The following is a 5,262-nucleotide window of genomic DNA, read 5'->3' as shown; positions in this document are numbered from 1 at the left end:
AGTAGGTGCAGATGTGGTGGGAACAGTAAGAGAGCTAGAATGAGAAGTGGAGCCTGAAGATGGGACTGAATGGCCATAGTCTCATGGTACAACTTGAAGAGAGGTGGAGACACTTCTGGATACTTATGGATGACCAGAGAAAACGGTCTCCAGGGATGGAATCTACTCCTGTTGTGAGACGGTGGAAATATACAAAGGGTTTAGAATGGTACAGAAACTGAGTTCATAAGACAGTGGTAAGGTTTGAGAGAAATGACTTCAATTTTGAAAGAAGTTCTACTGTGAGTAAAATGCTATCAAATAGCATCGTATGTTCCAGAGAAGTCATCTGTAAAAGGAAGAGGCAATTGATTTGGCAAACTTCATTGTTTTAGAAATTGCCACAGCCACCCCGACCTTCAGCACCCACCGTCCTGATCGGTCAGCAGCTATTAACATCAAGGCAAGACCATTTGGGACTACATGGATGGACCTAGAGGGTACTACGCTAAGTAAAATAAGTTAGACAGAGAAAGACAAATGCCATATGATTTCACCGATATGTGGAATCAGAAAAACAAAACAAATAAACAAACAAACAGAAAGAAACACAATCACAAATACAGAGAACAAACTAGTTGTTGCCAGAGGGGAGGGGGTGGGGGGAATGGGCAACATAGATGAAGGGGATTGAGAGGTACAAACTTCCAGTTACAAGTAAATCATGGAGATGAAGGGTACAGCATAGAGAATATAGTCAATAATACTGTAATAATATATATTATATAATATTACAATAATAATATGGTGACAGGTGGTAACAACATTTATTGTGGTGAGCAGAGCGTAATGTACAGAATTGTCAAATTGCCATGTTGTACACCTGAAACTAATATAACATTGTATGTTGACTATACTTCACTTAAAAAAAAAAAGGAAGTGAGAACGGGTAAATAACTATTGAAACAGGGAAAATTTAATAAATTATAAGAGACTAAAACAAAAATCAAGGCAAGACCCTCCACCAGCAAAAAGATTACATCGCACTGAAACATCAGACAATGGTTAGCATTTTTTAGCAACAAAATATTTTTAAGTTAAGTACATTGTATTTTTAGATATAATGCCATTATGTACTTAATAGACTACAGCACAGTATACACAGAAGTTTTATATGCACTGGGAAACCAAAAAAATTCACCTCAGTCACTTCATTGTGATATTCGCTTTATTGTGGAGGTCTGGAACCCAACTGACAATGTCTCCAAGGTGAGCATGTAGTAAGTTCTAGATGCCTATGGGACATCCAGTGGGAGACATTATGCAGGCAGTGGGCCATAGTCTGTATATGTCTTATAGAAGAGGTCTGGGACAAAGATAGAGTCTGGGGGACATTATCAGTATATACGTAGTATTTAATGCCCTCAAACTGGATATTATTTTTACCTCGGAAGCCCATAGAGCGAGGAGAGCAGAGCCCCCTTCCTGAATCAAAAGGAAGTGCATCCAATACAAAGCTCTAGTCCGGAGGGGTTGTCTACAGAGGAGCCAAGAGCAAGACAGTGCAGAGAGGAGAGAGTGGTTTCACAGAAGCCAAGAGAAAAGCAGCGAGAGACATTAGTCAATAGTGTCATCAACTGCTGGGGGACTGAAGTGAGGACAATGATGGATGTTTCCTGAACTGACCTGGACACACACCTGTGTTTGCTGGATGTCTGTCCTGTCAAAGCGTGTCCCTCTTCCTTTATCAAGTCTTCCTCCACATGTCTTTGGCAGCAGCAGGGTGTGCCCCTGAGGGAGCAGGAGAAGACAATTTTCTAGCAGTATTGTTCATAGTATCAAAAGGAAAGGGGGGAAAAAGAAATAACTATTGACAGAATAATGGATGAATAAATTGTGTTGTGCTTAGGAAGTCCAGAGAGGGGACACTTAGCTTCAACTGGGTCAGCTCTCCCAGAGTGTCATTGCTTACCTCCCATCCACCAACTCCAGAAAATCTTCATGTTAAGGAGGATGGTTGAGGTCTGGGGTGGAGAAAGGGGAGTTGATAAAAGTTAAAACTGGCTTCTATCACATATATGAATTCGGTATAGAAATTCAGAAATAGGGGCGCCTGGGTGGCTCAGTGGGTTGAGCCTCTGCCTTCAGCTTGGGTTATGGTCTCAGGATCCTGGGATGGAGCCCCACATCGAGCTCTCTGCTCGGCAGGGAGCCTGCTTCCCCCCTTCTGTCTGCCTGCCTGTTTGTGATCTCTCTCTCTGTCAAATAAATAAATAAAATCTTAAAAAAAAAAGAAATTCAGAAATAAAACTTCTAAAAACTAATTTTTTTTAAAAATTATTTTTCTGACTATTGAGATATAGTGACATATAACTGGATCTAATTTCTATTATTTATCCAATCAACATGCACTGACCGTCTAGAAAGTATCAGGTGCAGGGCTAGGCCTTAAAAGTACAGCCACAGGGATGCCTGGCTGGCATATTTGGTAGAGTGTGCAACTCTTGATCTTGGGGTTGTGAATTTGAGCCCCATGTTGGGCGTGGAGATTACTTTTAAAAAAGTACAGCAACCAATACAACCAAGTCCCCTGCTGTCATGAAGCTTCCATTGTAGGGGTTGGGGAGACAACTGATACAGGAGTAAACAAGCGTATAATATAATTTCAGGGCATGCTAAGTGCTCAGATAAAAAAAAAATAAAGCAGGGCAAACTGAGAGAGAATAATGGGAGAGGCTCTATTTTCAATGGAATTGTCAGGAATGTGCCTCAGGAGGAGGCGTGTCAGCGGGCACTTGAGTGAAGGATGGGGTGGAGGAGGGAGGGAGGGGTCTTCCAGCAAACAGGAGACTGGAAAGGTACAGCCAGTGAGGTTAGGAGGAAACTCAGGAGAGTGCTGAGTCTCAGGAGCCAAGTGAAGAAAGGTCTTCAAGAAAGAAGTGATCACTGAGGCCCTTGGCTGGCTCAGTTGGAAGAGCACACAACTCTTTGATCTCAGGGTTGTGAGTTCAAGCCCCCCGTTGGGTGGAGAAATTGCTTGAATAAATAAGTAAACTTTAAGGGGAAAAAAATAAAGCTGTGATCACTGGTGGTAAAGGCTTATAAGAGCTTTGGCAGGATGGACAAGAGCAATTGCATGGGGTTGGCAGGAGGAAAAGCCTGACTGAGATCTAAGTTCAAGACAGATGGGGCAGGGGAAAAAAAACGGAGAGAATGGGAGGTGAGGAAATGGAGTCAGTGCGTAGAGAGAAGCATTTAGAGGGTTTGGAACACAAAAACAAAGGATAATTTTAAAAGATTGTGAAGGGCAAGAGAAGATTTACCTTTTTATTTCCTCAAAGGGGTCTATTACAGTAAAAGGGAAACTTGATGGTGTGCGAGGATGTTCAAGGAACAAAGCCTTTGAGTAGGTGAATAGGGATGAGATCCAGGATACAAGTTGAAAGTTGCTGTGAACAGTAGTGGCAGGAGCTGTACCTAAGTTCTGGGAAGTTTTTGAGCTGCAAACACATGTGGGTTGGAGCAGGGTAAGGATTATCTAGTCTTCGTCATCTGTCCATACTGACGTCCTCTTTCCCGTCTGGTGTCAAGTCATTGGCCCATGTGTCTCGCTGCCATGTCCTCCTCAACTAGACCATAAGTCCCCTTCATGTCTGCCAGCTGTGCATGCCATACCTGCTTTGCTCAAGGCGATTGAAGGAAATGTTCCATTGCTCCCTGAACCACCCTCCAGCATGAGGATCCACACCCTTCAACCATTTCTGTCTTCTGCTCCTGGACTATGTTGGGGGTAGGGACCTCCATGAGCTTTGCCACCTAGGGTAAGACTAGGCTGCTGTAGCAACAAGAATGATCAGTATGGCTCGACCAAGACAGATGTCTATTTTTCTCTAGTGTAATTGCAATGCACAAAGTTTATGTCCTCCTAAAATTCACATGTTGAAACCTAATCCTGAATGTGATAGTATTTTGAGGTGGAGGCTCAGACATGATTAGCTCATAAGGGCTGAGCCTTCATGAATAGGATTAGTGCCCTCATAAAAGAGGTCCTCGAGAGCTCCCTTCCCATCCACCAAGTGAGGACATGGTGGGAGGACAGCAACCAGGAAGCTAGTTCTCACCAAACACCGAACCAGCCGGTACCTTGATCTTGGACTCTCCAGTTTAGAACTGTAAGAAATACATTTCTGTTGTTTATAAGCCACCCAGTCTATGGTATTCTGTTACAGCAGCTGAAAATGACAATAATGGTCGAAGGACTAATGTTCCATGTTGTCATCCAGGCACCCAGATTTCTTCCAGTGAGTTCCTCCACTGCCGGCCTGGTTGAGGCTAGTTCATGCAGGGTACAACTGGTAGGGAATGTAAAAAGTCCTTGGACTTTTTTCTCTTTCTCCACTCATCCTATGAGATCTCATGTAGCTCTTGGCTTTTCTACCACCGATGACTTTGAAATTTGTCTCTAGGGGCGCCTGGGTGGCTCATTTGTTACGCAGCTGCTTTGGCTCAGGTCATGATCCCAGTGTCCTGGGATCAAGCCCCCTATTGGGCTCCCTGTTCTGAGCAAAGCCTGCTTCTCCCTCTCCCATTCCCCCTGCTCATGTTCCCTCTCTCTGTCTCTCTCTTTGTCAAATAAATAAATAAGATCTTAAAAAAAAAAAAAAGAAAAGAAATTTGTCTCTAGTCCAGCCTCTCCCCTGAACTTGACATGCTGTTATATCTAGAGCAGCGAGTTGTACAGATGGACACCACATTCAGTAGGCCAAATTGAGGAGTCTATTAAAAAGCCGGCGGCTGCAAGGGGACTCATGCACTCCAAAATCTTGCAGCCTCGAATGAGCTCAGGGGTAGACTTATAAAGGCATAAACCACATCCTGTTGCCAGTTTCTAAAAATTGCCAAGCTCAGTACAGAAGCAAAAATGCTGGGGTAAGCAGATATCTAAGGTGGGGGTACATTTCCGGGAATTGTTTTATCTGGAGTATTTTGCATTTTTTTCTGCTAAGGTTCCAATAACATGGGTACAGTAACATGACTGTGTTACGAAATGCCCACTTTTTACAAAAATGGCGCGACTTATGCTAGGTCCTTCTCCTAGGTGTCTCAGTATCTCTTTGGATGTCTAGAAAGCATCTCAAACTTGGTATCTCCAAAAAAATATCCAGCTCCTTCTGCAGTCCTCTCCCTTTCCATTAACAATAGCTCCATTTTCCCAGTTGTTTGGTTGAAAAATCTTGGTGTCAACCTTGACTTCTCTCTTTCCCTCATATCTCACCTCTGGTC

The sequence above is a fragment of the Enhydra lutris genome, unplaced genomic scaffold (assembly GCF_002288905.1).
Source record: "Enhydra lutris kenyoni isolate GAN:26980312 unplaced genomic scaffold, ASM228890v2 scaffoldscaffold9, whole genome shotgun sequence".
Classification (NCBI taxonomy): Eukaryota; Metazoa; Chordata; class Mammalia; order Carnivora; family Mustelidae; genus Enhydra; species Enhydra lutris.
This window is presented reverse-complemented; position numbering follows the sequence as displayed.